The sequence below is a fragment of the Canis lupus genome, chromosome 9, assembly GCF_011100685.1.
Source record: "Canis lupus familiaris isolate Mischka breed German Shepherd chromosome 9, alternate assembly UU_Cfam_GSD_1.0, whole genome shotgun sequence".
Taxonomy (NCBI): Eukaryota; Metazoa; Chordata; class Mammalia; order Carnivora; family Canidae; genus Canis; species Canis lupus.
This window is the reverse complement of record NC_049230.1, coordinates 6,011,195-6,027,825: the sequence shown is the minus strand read 5'-3', so window position 1 is coordinate 6,027,825 and position 16,631 is coordinate 6,011,195. Positions and strand designations below refer to the sequence as shown.

The 16,631-nt window shown below is 42.8% G+C and overlaps 1 protein-coding gene and 1 long non-coding RNA gene across 2 annotated transcripts in view; one reads left to right on the top strand and one right to left on the bottom strand.

Moving 5' to 3' along the window:
- The window catches only part of GRB2 (growth factor receptor bound protein 2), a 72,486-nt gene that overhangs the window by 33,250 nt on the left and 22,605 nt on the right, over positions 1-16,631 (bottom strand). The gene's annotated exons all lie outside the window — the stretch shown is intronic.
- The window catches only part of LOC119873225, a 47,611-nt gene that overhangs the window by 27,290 nt on the left and 3,690 nt on the right, over positions 1-16,631 (top strand). Inside the window, exon 3 of the long non-coding RNA XR_005364210.1 lies at positions 14,627-14,703. This is a non-coding gene — a long non-coding RNA (uncharacterized LOC119873225). The remainder of the gene's footprint in view (positions 1-14,626; positions 14,704-16,631) is intronic.

The window sequence follows — 16,631 nt, the reverse complement described above, 5'->3', positions numbered from 1 at the left end:
CCCAGGACCCTGGGATCACACCCTGAGCTGAAGGCAGAAACAAGGTGTCCCTCGTCCCTAGTAGTTTTTTTTTTTTTTTATTAAAGATTTTTTTTTCTTTTAAGATTTTATTTATTCATGAGAGACAGAGAGAGAGAGAGAGAGAGAGAGAGAGAGAGAGAGGCAGAGACACAAGCAGGCTCCATGCAGGGAGCCCGGGTCTCCAGGATCAGGCCCTGGGCTACAGGCAGCACTAAACCGCTGAGCCACCGGGGCTGCCCTCCCTAGCAGTTTCTAACATCCCTGAAACAACATGACTTCAGAGCAAAATATATTATGCTCATTAAATGTCTGTTGCTAACTGGGCCAATTCCACTCCTACAGATCATTAATACTGTAAGTTATAATGTTGTAAATATTTTAGGATTCATGTCTTCCCACCCCTGGTATTTTTTTCAGCTTATTTTCTCATGTTTAAGCCAACCTCAAAGTTCCCTGATGTAGGGGAACTATATATTTTTTGAATCATTACATATACAGTGTTAGAATCACATAAATCCTAAAAAGTACCCATAAGCATTCTGGAAACACTTCAGATCATTGAGACTTTATCACCCTTGGACCAGTTTTAGAAATGAGAAAAATAAAGAAGGTGCACTGGGGGCACTTGGGTGGCTCAGGTGGTTAAACCTGATTTGATTTCAGCTCAGGTAGTGATTTCAAGGTCCTGGAATTGAGCCTCCATCAAGCTCAGCACAGAGTCTGCTTGAGGGCTCTCTCCTTCTCTCTTTGCCCCTCCCCCTGCATGCTCTAATAAATAAAATCTTTAAAAAAAAAAAAGTACACTAATACCCTGAGACAGACACAGACTCAGAGCATGACAGGCACTCAAATGAGGTCAGGTAGCCCAGTGTTTCTTAGCCTTTATAAACAAACAAACACCTCCCCCACTGAAATTTTGATACCACAGATATACTGTATATTTATGCACTGTCTGCATAAAAAGAGTATGGGTTTTTTTTTCACCCTCCAACCACCAAATTTCACCCCCACAGGGGAGAAAGAATTCCTCTTGAGAACGCAAAATCCAGTTCATTTCCTCCATAAATTACTCGAAACATATATGTCAGCAAGTATTAATAATCTGGGTGCCAACACACATTTTTAAATGTGTTGATTTTTTTAAAAACCAATAAGCAATACATACAGGTACTGAATGCTTTTTAAAAAATATTTATTTATTTATTATTTATGATAGACATAGAGAGAGAGAGAGAGGCAGAGACACACACAGGAGGAGGGAGAAGCAGGCTCCATGCCAGGAGCCTGATGCGGAACTCAATCCCGGGACTCCAGGACCGCGCCCTGGGCCAAAGGCAGGCGCTAAACCACTGAGCCACCCAGGGATCCCCCCTGAATACTTTTTACTGTGTCTCTGTTCTTAGTATTTTAAATTGTTGGATGTAGAGTAAGAACTAAAAGTTCTATCTGTTGTAAAGTTTATCCTTTGGCCCCATTAGGTGCATGGGCTTTGTCTCCTGTAAAAATTCTAAAACGATACATACTCCCACCCCCAGTATCATGCTTTTGCATTCAAAAATCCAGCCAGCCTGCCTCTGCTCCTGTGTGGGTACCTAAGCACAATGGTGTGTGGGCCAATCTTTAAAAGGGCAGAACGGTCCCCCACCTCCAGCCAAGATCACCCAATTACTAATGTGACAGATACAGACAGCTAAATAAAGTACTACACTTGAACGCTAAAGGCTTTCTCATCTTAGGAGTACAGGAAGGAAGAATAATGAGTCTTAGAAGACAGAGAAACACATTTAGAACTGTTTGTTCCAGTTAGGAAATTGAAGGAAGAAACAAATGAAAATAAAGGTGCCCAGCTGAGGGTTTATTCTGGACACCACACTTCATAATCCATGTCTGTTCACAAAGTATGTGTGTCCTATCTTTTTGAGGGGGAAAGATTCTTTTCCATCACATAGATCTCCTGGTTTCTAACATCAAGAATCAAGACACACTCTCTTAAAGATTTTGAACACCTAAATTGTCTTCTTTGGTCAACCTATGTCCCAATACCCATCTGCTAATAAGTAACTGCCAGGTCTTCCACCTCTCCACCTCTAAAATCAGCCCCAGAGGGGTAGACTACTATTGTTTTCACTTAGAGTGGCTAGCACCTTCTGCTTCTAGGCTTTCTCTGTGGAACATCTTTTCCACTTGGGAAAACTATGTGGATTAGGTAGAAAACAGGGATACTCTGTTTGATCATTTATCTCAGGAATCCAAAAGGACAAAGAATGCAAAGAATGCTGTATTTGCAGAATGCTTTAGACGGAATCTCATTCTTAAGAAATCACAGCCTTGAGTTTTTGTTAAGCTCGTCCAAAGGGCAAATCCGCTAAAGAACACAAAGATACAACTGACTTGGGTGTGTGTGCCAGAAAGTCAACATCATGACCACGTATCAAAAAAATCAACCTAGGATATTGCTGGTACAGTGTTACAATGGCCTCTTTAGATTTCAGGCAGCAGGTGTGCTTCCACAGCACCATGCCAACTCCTCTTCAGAGGTCTGACGTTCCTCCAGGTTTTATTCACAACCCTGAGATCATGACCTGAGCTGAAACCAAGAGTTGGACACTTAACCAAGGTGCCCTAACAATTTCTTTCTTAAAATGCAACTCTGAGTTACTTCCATGCTTAACATCCTCCAATTACTTCCTATTCTTAAAAAGAATCAAGTTCAATATGAACTCCTGAATTATACGATTTCTGGCTACTTCTCCAACGATCTTTGCCATTTCCCCACAAAGACTCTGCACTGACTGGGACTAAGGCAGAATTCCCTGCAGTTCCTCAACCTTCCGTGTGTTTTCATGTCTCTGCTGTAACGCCCTTACCTCCATATTCATTCACCCAGTTGAATCTCACTCTTCAAATGTAGCTGGATGGCCCATCATCTGGGCCATCTATCATCTTAACTCTCCTCTCTAGGTCTGTACCCTGTACACATCTCCGCTAGTGAAATGTAACTACACAGCCACAGAGCATATGTTCCTCCTATATCCTGCTGAGTCCAGTCTTTGGTTTCATCACACACCGAGATACGGGAGACATGAAACACCTGTTTGAGGAACGAGTTAATCCCTCCTTTAATGAGGAACTGAAATAACACAGCTTACCTTTATTAACCATTTATCATGTACCAGAAATAGATTCATGATCTACTGGGCCATTTCATCTTCATGACAACTCCGTAAGGTGGGTATTTATTATCCTTATCTATCTATCTATCTATCTATCTATCTATCTATCTATCTATCTATCTATCTATCTATCATCCTATTTTATAAATGAGGAATCTAATGTCATTCAAAGAGGCCAGATAACTTGCCCAAGGAGACATAGCTTATAAATGGAAAAGGGAGGATTAGAACTCAGGTCTGATCGATTCCAGGGTTCATGCTTTTAACCATTATGTACACTTCCCGCCATGTGTTGTTTTACACTTTCCTTGACAGACCTCCCAGACTATTATCCATGCCGTTTGTTTTTTTTTTTGTTTATTTTTTATTTTTTATTTATTTATGAGTCATAGAGAGAGAGAGAGAGAGAGGCAGAGACACAGGCAGAGGGAGAAGCAGGCTCCATGCACCGGGAGCCTGACGTGGGATTCGATCCCGGGTCTCCAGGATCACGCCCTGGGCCAAAGGCAGGCGCTAAACCGCTGCGCCACCCAGGGATCCCTCCATGCCGTTTGTAACCACTTCACAGAATTAACCAATACTTCACAGAATTATCTAGCTAGGTTTCTACTGAGGCTTTACACTTTTTACAGCTGAGAGAATAGTTATTTCAGATAAAGAATGCCATGGACAATGACCTCAGAATAACAGGATTACTGTAAACTGCGTTACATACAAGTACCTGCTACTCAACCTAATCTTTCCAGTTAAACCAAACAAGAGGGACGCCTGGGTGGCTCAGCGGTTGAGCATCTGCCTTTGACTCGGCGTGATCCTGAAGTCCCGGGATCGAGTCCCGCATCAGGCTTCCTGCATGGAGCCTGCTTCTCCCTCTGCCTGTGTTTCTGTCTCTCATGAATAAATAAATAAAATCTTAAAAATAAACAAACCAAACAAGAACCAGCCAGAAAACATAGTTTTTTTTTGTTTTGTTTTGTTTTTTAAGATTTTATTTATTTGACAGAGAGAGAGGAGAGAGTACACATAGGGGGAAATGCAGGCAGAGGGAGAGAGAGAAGCAGGCTCCCCGCTAAGCATGGAGCCTGATGCAGGGCTAGATCCCAGCACCCTGGGATTATGACCTGAGCCAAAGGCAGAGGTCTGACTGAGCCTCCAGGTGCCATGGAAAGGTAGCTTTTTGAGGTCCACGTAGAAAAAAAACATCTACCAATTACTTATTTACTTAGGTCAGTCTTCAAAAGGAGTAACTCCTCTCAATTTTTGGAAGGCAGGACAGTCTGAAAATATAAAAATTCTTTTTATTTGGTGGTTTTGAGTCCAATAACCAAACTTCTGATGGCAGACCACAAAGACAAAAGTAAGATCAAACTAATCCTGTAAGTCTCTCCTCTGCTCCTGGACATCTTTATTTTTAGGACATTCTCTGGCAGTTCTAGTATCAAATGATTGCTATACTGAGAATATGTAAGCTGGCAGGTGTCTGATACCAGGCCTACAGCAGCTCCATCTGCTACTCACCCAGATGCTTACATTTAAACTGGGAAAAAATCCATGAAGGGAGTAGAAGCTAAGGGCTCATCTTATGCGAGATTCCTACTTTTAGCTGTCTCAGAATGAAACAAAACCAAAAACCTTCTACATTAGAACCATTTATAAGGTTCCAGATAGAACCTTGTATCAAAGAAATTCTCAATTTTCCTTTAATGAATTTTATTTTGTTGTAAATGGTACAGGAAATTAAGCTGACCTTTTACTCAGAATAAATCAATTTTGCATTTTTAATATAAGTAAAACTAGAAGGGGACACCAGGGACAGGCTATTAGGGCCAGAAGTTGCCTTTACAACTGTGGTAGTAAAGACTGGTCTGACTTGAAAAGGAACATCTGGTATGATCTCTATCAAGGTGAAAAGTTCAAGTCGAAGTACAATGGGACTGTGGGGCACAAAGAAAATAATGAGTAAAATTTTAAAAAGCACCATCAGTACAATGAATGTCTTTACAAGTTGAGTAAGTGAAAGTAACTGGAAACAATTAATAACCAATGGGTCCCCAAAGGTTGCTCAGGAACACCAAAAAGATAACTAGAACTATCAGAGGAACAGATCTCACTTAACCTGTGGAAACCAAAACCAATCATCCCCCAAGCCTCTCTACTATCCACTTGCAACTCTTGTCTATGGTCATACACTTTCATAGTGACTTCTTTTTCCTTTCTTTCATATTCACATCTACTCGGGTATCAAGTCTTACCTTTCCTTTAAAACACCTCTAAATATAATAAGGATGTTCACCTAAGCATTATTGAGCATAGTGGGGTGGGGAGGAGAAACATTCTAAAATGTCCTGCAGTAGCAGAAAGGTTAAAAATTATGGTTCCTTCATATAACAAGATACTCTGCAGCTGTTACAAATGTTACTTCTAAGAGTTTATAATAGCTTGGGTGGAGTAGACACCTGGTGGTCTCCTCAACCTCTAGTCCAGCAGCTATGTGGCACTCATCAACTCTCCCCTGACCCCCAGGGAGAGCTGGCTGTAGGAAGGGTTTAGTTTTTGGTTACTTGAACCAACCAACCCAAATTGCAGGACTTTTGCTGAAGGTGGGAAAGGCATACTTCTCTCCTCTGCTACTGTCAGTAAGGCGTCTTCTAATCAAGGATATCTGGTGACTGGTCACAAGGGAAACCAGCTGCAGAACAAAGCTAACACATGCAATAGGGCACAGCTACCAAAAAGTCATGGCAACACTGAGCTGGAGCCCTGAACAAACCATATCTCATCTCTACATTACCTTTGATCTTTCTGGTAACGTAAGCCTATGTTTAGACCAGTTGTAGCAGCATTTTCTGTTATTTGCAAACAAAAGCCACTTAATGCAATGGAAAAATATTAATTTTTTAAAAATTTCAATTTCACATATGGTGATCTCCACTTAAAAAGTATCTAGAAAAAAAAGTATCTAGAAAAAAATTAAAAAATAAAAATATCTAGGAAAATTATTATTAGGCAAAATAAAATATAAACAGTGATCATTTTGGGGTAAAAGATGGGGCTAGACTGGGGCAATGATCAGGAACCATCACATATTTTTTAATTACAAAAAAAGAGACTGCCATACTGATCACTTTGAAACTCATATTCCATGTACATGCTAACCCTCTGTGAATACTACCACTTTTCTGTACCTATCCAAATCTTAGCCACTTAGATCAGTGCTTCTCTTCCTTCCTACCTTGAATCCCCAACAACTACTTTTTCTGAATGTTTGATGCCTTCAACAGTTAACAGCAGGAATTTATAATATCCACCTCATTTACTGAACATCTGCTATAACACCAGCTACATCCTGGGCACTTTACGTTATTACATTTAAACATAACTTTCTGGGCAGCCCAGGTGGCTCAGCGGTTTAGCTCCTGCCTCCAGCCCAGGGCATGATCCTAGAGACCCAGAATCGAGTCCCATGTCAAGCTCCCTGCATGGAGCCTGCTTCTCCCTCTGCCTGTGTCTCTGCCTCTCTCTCTCTCTCTCTCATGAATAAATAAAATCTTAAAAAAAAACATAACTTTCTGTATTAATTTTTAAAAATTATTTTATTGGGCAGTCCCGGTGGCTCAGCGGTTTAGTGCCACCTTCAGCCCGGGGTGTGATCCTGGAGACCCGGGATAGAGTCCCACATCGGGCTCCCTGCATGGAGCCTGCTTCTCCCCCTGCCTGTGTCTCTGCTTCTGTGTGTGTGTCTCATGAATAAATAAATAAAATCTTTTAAAAAATGATTTTATTTATTTATTGGCACAAGCAGGAGGGGTGGGGAGAAGGAGAGAGAGAATTGCCAGCTGACTCCCTGCTGAGCACAGAGGCTGACACAGGGCTCAATCCCAGGACCCTGAGATCATGATCTGAGCTGAAGTCAGACCCTTAACCGACTAAGCCACCCAGGCGCCTGAGTCACTTCTTTTCAACTAAATACAAAATTCCTAGAGGACAGGAATTGTTTTACGTTTATACTGAATTGCCTCAACACCTAGCATATTCTAAAATAAAGCAGAGGCTCTTAATATGGATTCTTTATACACATTTGCAAGGTAAGAAATATATTTTTATAAAGATTTACTTGAGAGAATGCATGCATGTGTGTACAGGGGGGAGGAGGCAGAGGGAGAGAGAGTCTTTTTTTTTTTTTTTTAAAGATTTGATTTATTTATTCCATGATAGTCACACAGAGAGAGAGAGGCAGAGACACAGGCAGATGGAGAAGCAGGCTCCATGCACCAGGAGCCCGATGTGGGACTCGATCCCGGGTCTCCAGGATCGCGCCCTGGGCCAAAGGCAGGCGCCAAACCGCTGCGCCACCCAGGGATCCCGGGAGAGAGAGTCTTAAGCAGACTTCACAGTGAGCACAGAGTCCTGAGCCAAAACCATGAGTGAGATGCTTAACTGTACCACCCAGGCACCCCAGGAAATAGGTGTTTGTTTGTTTAGATTTTATTTATTTGAGAGAGGGAAGGAGGGAGAGCACAAGCAGGGGTGGTGGCAGAGGGAGAAGCAGATTCCCCACTGAGCAGAGAGCCCAATGTGAGGCTCAATCCCAGGACCCTGGGATCATGACCTGGGCCAAAGGCAGACACTTAACTGACTTAACTGACCAAGGCGGCCCCCCAGGTAACATTTTGTATGTATGTATGTATTTTTAAAGATTTTATTTATTCATGAGAGAGACAGAGAGAGAGGCAGAGACAAAGGCAGAGGGAAACACAGGCTCTCTGTGGGAAGTCCAATGCAGGACTTGATCCCAGGATCACGACCTGAGCCAAAGGCAAATCTCAACACTGAGCCACCCAGGTTCCTGGAAACAGTTTTGTGTGTGTGTGTGTGTGTGTGTGTGTGTTTTCCTGAAAGTTTTCAATAGTTTCAAAGGTGTGACCTCCAAAGCAGTTAAGAAGTACAGCAATAGGGATCCCTGGGTGGCGCAGCAGTTTAGTGCCTGCCTTTGGCCCAGGGCGCGATCCTGGAGACCCAGGATCGAATCCCACGTCGGGCTCCCGGTGCATGGAGCCTGCTTCTCCCTCTGCCTGTGTCTCTGCCTCTCTCTCTCACTGTGTGCCTATCATAAATAAAAAATAAATAAATAAAAAATAAAAATATTTAAAAAGAAGTACAGCAATAGAGATTCCACAAACAGGGATCCCTGGGTGGCGCAGTGGTTTGGCGCCTGCCTTTGGCCCAGGGCACGATCCTGGAGACCCGGGATCGAATCCCACATCAGGCTTCCAGTGCATGGAGCCTGCTTCTCCCTCTGCCTAAGTCTTTGCCTCTCTCTCTATGTGACTATCATAAATAAATAAAAATTAAAAAAAAAAAGATTAAAAAAAAAAAAAAGATTCCACAGTTCTTCAATCAGCAACTATCAAGGACACAAAGAAGCCAAAGACTCCCATGGAAAATGGCCTGTAATATACACCCATCAGCACAAGTAGAGGGATTGATCTCTAGTCCCTTTGTGAGTATACTATAAGGCTTTAAGGACCTGACCAAAAAAAAAAAAAATTGTTTTTAAAGATTTTATTTATTTACTCATGAGAGACACACAGAGAGAGGGAGACAGAGACACAGACAAAGGGAGTAACAGGCTCCATGCGGGGAACCCGACAACCCGACGTGGGACTCGATCCCGGGTCTCCAGGATCATGCCCTAGACTGGAGGTGGCGCTAAATCACTGAGCCACCCCGGCTGCCCTTTGACAAAGATTTCTAATGACAGGGAGGCAAGTACAACTTTCCCTTGATAGGTGACAGCACTGTTAAGGGTCCCTTTTCTACTGGAAGTACCTGTGTTTTCAACCTTCTGTCCATATGAATTAGCTTTAACTGAAATCATTCTAGCTGAGCCAGGAAGCTTTTCCTGGGCCTACCATAACAAGTACAGTAGCATAATGAGGCTAATGAGGGTATAAAACTAACACAAAACTTCAGTACTTGAGGATCTTATCACTGAGATGTGGGAATTCTTACTAGAACTGTTCTTTTTTTTTTTTTTTTTTAAAGGTTTTATCCATTTCTTCATGAGACACACACACACAGAGAGAGAGAGAGTCAGAGACTCAGGCAGACAGAGAAGCAGGCTTCATGCAGGAGCCCGATGTGGGACTTGATCCCGGGACCCCAGGATCACGCCCTGAGCTGAAGGCACACTCAATTGCTGAGCCACCCAGGTGCCCCTAGAACTGTTCATTTATAGGACTATACTATTCTATTAGCTATAAATAAAAAGAAAAATCATATTCCAGGGGCATCTGGGTGGCTTAGTCAGTTGATCATCTAACTCGGTTTGGCTCAGCTCATGATCTCATGGGTCTTGGCATCAAGCCCTTCATCAGGCTCTGTGCTCAGCTTGGGATTCTCTCTCATTTCCCTCTGCCCCTCCTCTGTTCACATGTGCATATGCACTGTTTCTCTCCAATAAATAAATAAATATTTTTATTTTTTTAAGATTGTATTTATTTATTCATGAGAAACAGAGAGAGAGAGAGGGAGAGACAGGCAGAGACACAGGCAGAGGAAGAAGCAGGCTCCATGTAGGGAGCCCGATGTGGGACCCGATCCCAGGTCTCCGGGATCATGACCTGGGCTGAAGGCGGCGCTAAACCGCTGAGCCACTAGGCTGCCCTAAATATTTTTTATTTTATTTTATTTTTTTTAAAGATTTATTTATTCATGATAGATATATAGAGAGAGGCAGAGACATAGGAGGAGAGAGAAGCAGGCTCCATGCCGGGAGCCTCACTCAGGACTCGATCCTGGGGCTCCAGGATCACGCCTTGGGCCAAAGGCAGGCGCTAAACTGCCGAGCCACCCAGGGATCCCCCCCTAGATATTTTTTAAAAACTACATTCAGGGCACCTGGTTGGCTCAGTCAGTTAAGCATCTGCCTTTGGCTCTGGTCATGATCCTGGGATTGAGGCCAAGGTTGGGCTCCCTGCTCAGCAGAAGAGTTTGCTTCTCCCTTCTTTTCTGCCCCTCCCCTCAATCGTGCTCACTCTCTCTCAAATGAATAAAATCTTTTTTAAAAAGTACCTTCCACTATAATCAATTTAAAAAACCTACTCCAGTGGATTCTAGCATTTGCCACAAAGAGTCACAATCCCATTCATCACTCTATTTTAAGACAGATAGTTAAATAGGAATTGCCTAGAGCAGTAAATCCCAGGGATGACTGATGCTCCTCCAGATTAAGGCTGCTTCTTGCCATGGAAGACATAAGGAGAAGTTACGTTGGGAGCAATGAGGTGGCTTCTGTTGCTGTTTACTTTATTCATTCCTGGGGAGATTTTAAATAATCCACAATATGTTCAGTCAAACCTTTTCCTACAGTTCAGCATTCAAGCTCCTATTTTCCTCAATTAGAGAATTCCCACCTTTCCCACCTGGGTCAGCAGTAGCAGGGCATCCCAGCCTCAAAGCCTCCCAGTCTGCCTGCCTGCATCTCTTGCCTAACCCTGGGGCTTTTCCCCTTGTAACGCCCACGGAGTGGGACTCTTGCTGATCCCTGACAACTTACTCCATCAGTACCCTGCAACCAAACTACTTCCTAGGTGATAAGAATTATATAGTTGTTGTTCTAAATACTTGTATCATTCAATTCATCTAATCCTCACAAAAACTGGAATAGTATTAATACCACCCCCATTTTTCCAAAGAGGAAATCTGGCACACTGTAGTTTAAAAAATTTGCCCCGTGTCACACTCACAGCAAACAGCACAGCTGAAGTCTGAACCTAGACTGCCTGGGCTCCAGCCCTGCCTCTTCAACCCTATGCCTTGCCTCCAACCTTTCCCTATTTCTATCTGTACTAGTCCAAAGTCATCTTTCCAAAACACAGCTTTGGTGAACTCACTGTTCAAGAATTACTGGAAATGCCATTGTTACATCTACATAAACGCTTGTCTTCTGATTAGCCCACAGTTCAAAATCAGAACCTGATCAAACTATGATCAAATGTCTACCTTCCCACACCTTAGCTATGCAATTTCACACACAAGTTACTCAACCTCTCTGAATCTCTGTTAAGGCATTCTTGAAGATGTTCTCTCTTGAGCTGCTGAGAGGATTAAGGAGCAGAAAAGTACCCGGTACAAAGCCTGCCTGACTCCCAAGACCATAGGCTCAGTAAGAGCTAATTTTCTTGTCCAATGAAAGCTTTACATTTTTTTTTTTTTTATAAAGTTTTACCTCATTAAGGCATCTCGGGTATTCACCTCCATCTCCGTAGTCTGTCTCCTCCCACACAGAAGGGTCTGGTTATTCAGATGGTAGCTACCATTTCATACAGTACTTCTTAGTATCTTGAGTTCAAAATTTAGTTATAGTCCACAATCACTATATCTGAGTCTACCTTACTATAAATCCTCTAAATCAGTGTTTAATCAGAAGATTAAACATTTCTGCCTTAAAAAATGCATTTCAGGGCAGCCCAGGTGGCTCAACAGTTTTGCGCCGCCTTCAGCCCAGGGTATGATCCTGGGGACCCGGGATAGAGTCCCACATTAGGCTCCCTGCATGGAGCCTGCTTCTTCCTCTGCCTGTGTCTCTGCCCCTCTCTCTCTCTCTCTCTCTCTCTCTCTGTGTGTGTGGCTATCATAAATAAATAAAAAAATAAAAAATAAAAAAATAAAAACAAATTAATGAATGCTTAAAACTGAAGCTTAGACCAACTCATGGATTCAATGGCTAAAGCCAAGCCCCACAACAGATGGAAATTCATTATTGTGTGAGTATCACATGGCTAGGATGTTAACAGGTCAGTCACTGTTCCAGCTCCAAGTTTATCACCAGTACATGTACAACAGCTGGCTTCTATGGGTAAATTTAAGAGGAAGTACTCTAGCCTTGTTGGCTGAAACCCACTACTCGGCCCCTAGAAAAACTGAAATGTCAGGCTATGACAAATCTTCCAAAGCTTGTCAGATCTGCCTGCATTGCTCTCCCGTGAAGACTTTCAGGACTCTGACTAAGAGAGTATTTGTACCACTTGTTCTTTCTGACTTCAGTATCTTGCTCGGTTTGGACCTGTTCCAGGTTGGCTACAGCTATGTCTGGCATCACAAAGCATGCCTCCACTCCTAGCTGTGTTACTATTAAGAGGCCAGAAAGCATACCTGGAAGTACAGGGACGCAAGTAAGAGTTCAAACAATTGTTTGTAAGCAGTGTGCTGGCAAAGCTGGAAAAACAAGAAATTCTTCCCTCTTCCCTTCAACCCACCTCCCTTTTTAGCAGTAAAGTCAAGAGAACATCTGATAAGACTCCTCTTCCCGCAATCCAGTGCTCTGCAAAGCTGTTCTCTGGCACTTTCTCCAAGCCTATGAGTTGTGTAAACTATGTAAATTACAACAAATCATCAGAATTACTTCAAACTGTTTCTTGGAAAAATTTTTTCCTGTTTTTCTTATACACTTAAAAAAAAACCTCAGGAGAGAAAGCCTAGTTTAGAATCTCCTATAGTGGTATTTTAAAAAATATGTATGGACTATCTGCTGGAATAAATGTTCAAGAACAAAAGCTGGTGGAAACTGGAATTTTTTTTTTTTTTTGGAATGTTTTTTGAACAGTAGCTTAAAAATAAAACCAATTGAGTGGGCAGCCTGGAGTAGCTCAACGGTTTAGTGCTGCCTTCGGCCCAGGGCATGATCCTGGAGACCCGGATCCAGTCCCACATCAGGCTCCCCATGCATGGAGCCTGCTTCTCCCTCTGCCTGTGTCTCTGTTCCCCGCCCCCCTCTGTGTCTCTTATGAATAAACAAAATCCTTAAAAAAAAAAAAAAGATTGAGTATCCTTTAAATTACATGCACAGAAAAGTATAATTATACTTTACACTCAATGGGAAAATAGCTAAGAAACCTAACTAAGGTGGTGGCAAAAAATAAGGGAAAATACAACAAAGGTGTGCCTGGGTGGTTCAGTTGGTTAAGTCTGCCTTCAGCTCAGGTCAGGATTCCAGAGTCCTGGGATCAAGCCCCATGTCAGTGCCTGCTCATTGGTGAGTCTGCTTCTCCCTCTCCCTGTTCTTGCTCACTCTCTCTTCCCTTCTCAAATAAATAAAACCTTAAAACACACACACACACACACACACACACACACACACACACACACACACGAAATTCAAGAACTCCTATTTCTGGTCTATGTCACCTAAATTAATGCAAAAACAGCTGTGGCAACACAAGAACCATGCCTAACCTCTGACAGTGCAATGATGGTAACAAAGACAGTGTCAACTACAGACTCGATTTATACCAAGTAGAACAAACTTGGTGTGGGTTTCAACGCTTCCTCCATTCCACCCACTAAACTACCATGTTGCTAGGCACCCTGCAAGACACTGAGACACAGGATCCTATTGAGATATGGGGAATCAGAAATACGCCGTGGCCAGATGTAGACAGTGGAGCAAAGGGGCAGTGGAGAGGCATCTAGGGGAGAAAAATGGCTCAGGAAAAAATTCTGGAGCTCAGGGCTTGCTCTAGGTAATGAGTGTGGAATGGAAGATACCCAAGATTACACCAGATGAAAAGAACAACCAGAAGAGGTAGTGTTCAGGGAAACTATGCTACTAACTGAAAATTGACCAAATTTTGTTTAAAGATAGTCATGGGGGCGTCTGGGTAGCTCAGTTCAAGATCTCAAGGTACTGAGATGGAACCCCTCATTGAGCCCCATGCTGAGGGGAGAGTCTACTTCTCCCTCTGCCCCTCCCCCTGCTCATTCTAAGTAATAAACAAAATAAAAATAAATAAATAAAAATAGCCATGAAGATTAACTAACTCATTATTTGACATTACTGGCAAAAACGTTCATCAACAAAACACTGTAGAGTTTTTCAGGTGAGGACATTAAATTGTGCAAAATTTTAGTGCAAGTTAACAAAGAATCAAAATGACTCTACAATAAAAGACTTTCTCTGAGATTGTTTATGTAAAACATTTTGAAAAGAAAACACAGTAATTATGGTTTTGCTAAATTCAAAGAAATGCTGCCTCTGCTCTCTGGATATGCCTCAGATGCTGCTGTCTGCACATTCAGCTCAAGACCACATTACACATCCAGTGACACAAGGAACCCAAATTAGAAGAGGCTGCACTAGCCTCAGGAACCTCATGGCTCACAGCACCAAAGCTACTATACCAGTACTCTTCAATTTTCACTAGAAAAGACACAATACCAGGTGGGCAAGGGGTTCCTCATATCTGCCTCTGCACAGGCTGGAAGTGAGGAGGGTGCAGCACTATGAGGAAGGGGGTTGGGGACTCAGATTCACAAGGAAAGAGAGGAGTACAGACTGGGACAAACTCCTGAGAAAGACAAAGCTCACCCCAGTTCTACCCCCAGACTACAGCACCATTCTGAGGTCACTCTCCCATCTCCGTTCTTCCCAGGGCCTCACCTCCAAGGAACAGAATAACCACAGATGCTCTGCAAGGAGAAGAAAAGATAGGATTCCTGGCATTTTAAGGTAAAATCCAAAATACTTTGACACTAACAGTGGTATTTGGGTAGTGACAATCTACAGGGCAACTGTCTAAAAACACTTTCTGCTGGGGATCCCTGGGTGGCTCAGCGGTTTAGTGCCTGCCTTCGACCCAGGGCGTGATCCTGGGGTCCTGGGATCGAGTCCCACATTGAGTTCCACAACGGGCTCCCTGCATGAACCCTAGTTCTCTCTCTCTGTCTCTCATGAATAAATAAATATCTTAAAAAAAAAAAAAAAAACACTTTCTGCAATGGTGTAATGTCCTATATCTGCACTATCCAATACAGGAGCCACTAGCCACATGTAGCTGTTAAGATCTCGAAATATGGAAAGTGCAAGTGAAGAAATGAATGCTTTAAAAAAGGTTTTATTTTATGTTTTTTTTTTTTTTATAAATTTTTATTTATTTATGATAGTCACACAGAGAGAGAGAGAGAGAGAGAGAGGCAGAGACACAGGCAGAGGGAGAAGCAGGCTCCATGCACCGGGAGCCCGACGTGGGATTCGATCTCGGGTCTCCAGGATCGCGCCCTGGGCCAAAGGCAGGCGCCAAACCGCTGCGCCACCCAGGGATCCCAAGGTTTTATTTTATTTAATTAATTAATTTATTTATTTATTTATTTTTTATTTGAGAGAGAGAGAGAATGAGCAAGGGGAAGAGGCAGAGGGAGAAGCAGAATCCCCATTGAGCTTGGAGCCTGATGTGGGGCTTGATCCCAGGACCCTCAGATCATGACATGAGCCAAAATCAAGAGTCATCAGCTCAATCGACTGTGCCACCCAAGCACTCCTATTTATTTTTTAAGTAGGCTCCACACTGGGCTTGGACTCATGATCCTGAGCTGAGATGAAGAGTAAGACACTTAACCCACTGAGCCATCCAGGCACCTCTAATTTTAAAATGTCCTAAAATAGGGCAGCCCTGGTGGCCCAGCGGTTTAGTGCCGCCTTCAGCCCAGGGTGGGATCCTGGAGACCCGGGATCGAATCCCACATCAGGCTCCCTGCATGGAGCCTGCTTCTCCCTCTGCCTGTGTCTCTGCCTCTCTGTGTGTGTGTCTCTCATGAATAAATAAAATATTTAAAAAAAATGTCCTAAAATAATTTTTTGAAAATTGATGTTAAAAAAAACAAAACAAAACTATATTCAGTAAACATGCTGTAAGAACTTTACTTTTAAAGGACAGGATCCTATTGAGGGGACCCTGACTGAGGGGACAAGTGGTAGTGCTATCTTGATCCACCCTCCCTGTAAACAGAGAACTGAATTTTGGGGTTTCCAAACTTATTTTTGATAAACAATATTAATTGGGGGGTGCCTGGCTGGCTCAGTTGGTAGAGCATGTGACTCTTCAAGTTGTGACTTCAAGCCCCAGGCTGGGAATAGAGCTTAAAGTTTCTTAAAATTTAAAAATAAAAATAAGTTTAAAAAACAAAAAACAATATTAATTGGGTAAATGTTTTGAGGTCTATGAAGGGGGATCTTGAGGTTCTTTATTTACTGGAGCAATTTTCTTTACAAAGGGTTCATGAAATGGTATTCCATTTTCCCCTTCTTTGACCACCAACTTTTTTTTTTTTTTTTTAAGATTTTATTTATTCATGAGAGACACAGAGAGAGAGGCAGCAGGCAGAGGGAGAAGCAGGATTCCTGCAGGGACCCTGGGATCATGCCCTGAGCCAAAGACAGATGTTCAACCGCTGAGCCATCCAGGCGTCCTGTTCACTGACTTTTTAAAGATTTTTTAAATTATTATTTATTTATGAGAAAGAGAGAGAGAGAGGCAGAGACACAGGCAGAGGGAGATGCAGGCTCCATGCAGGGAGCCTGACGCGGGACTAGATCCCGGGTCTCCAGGATCATGCCCCGGTTGGAAGGCAGCACTAAACTGCTGAGCCACCAGGGCTGCC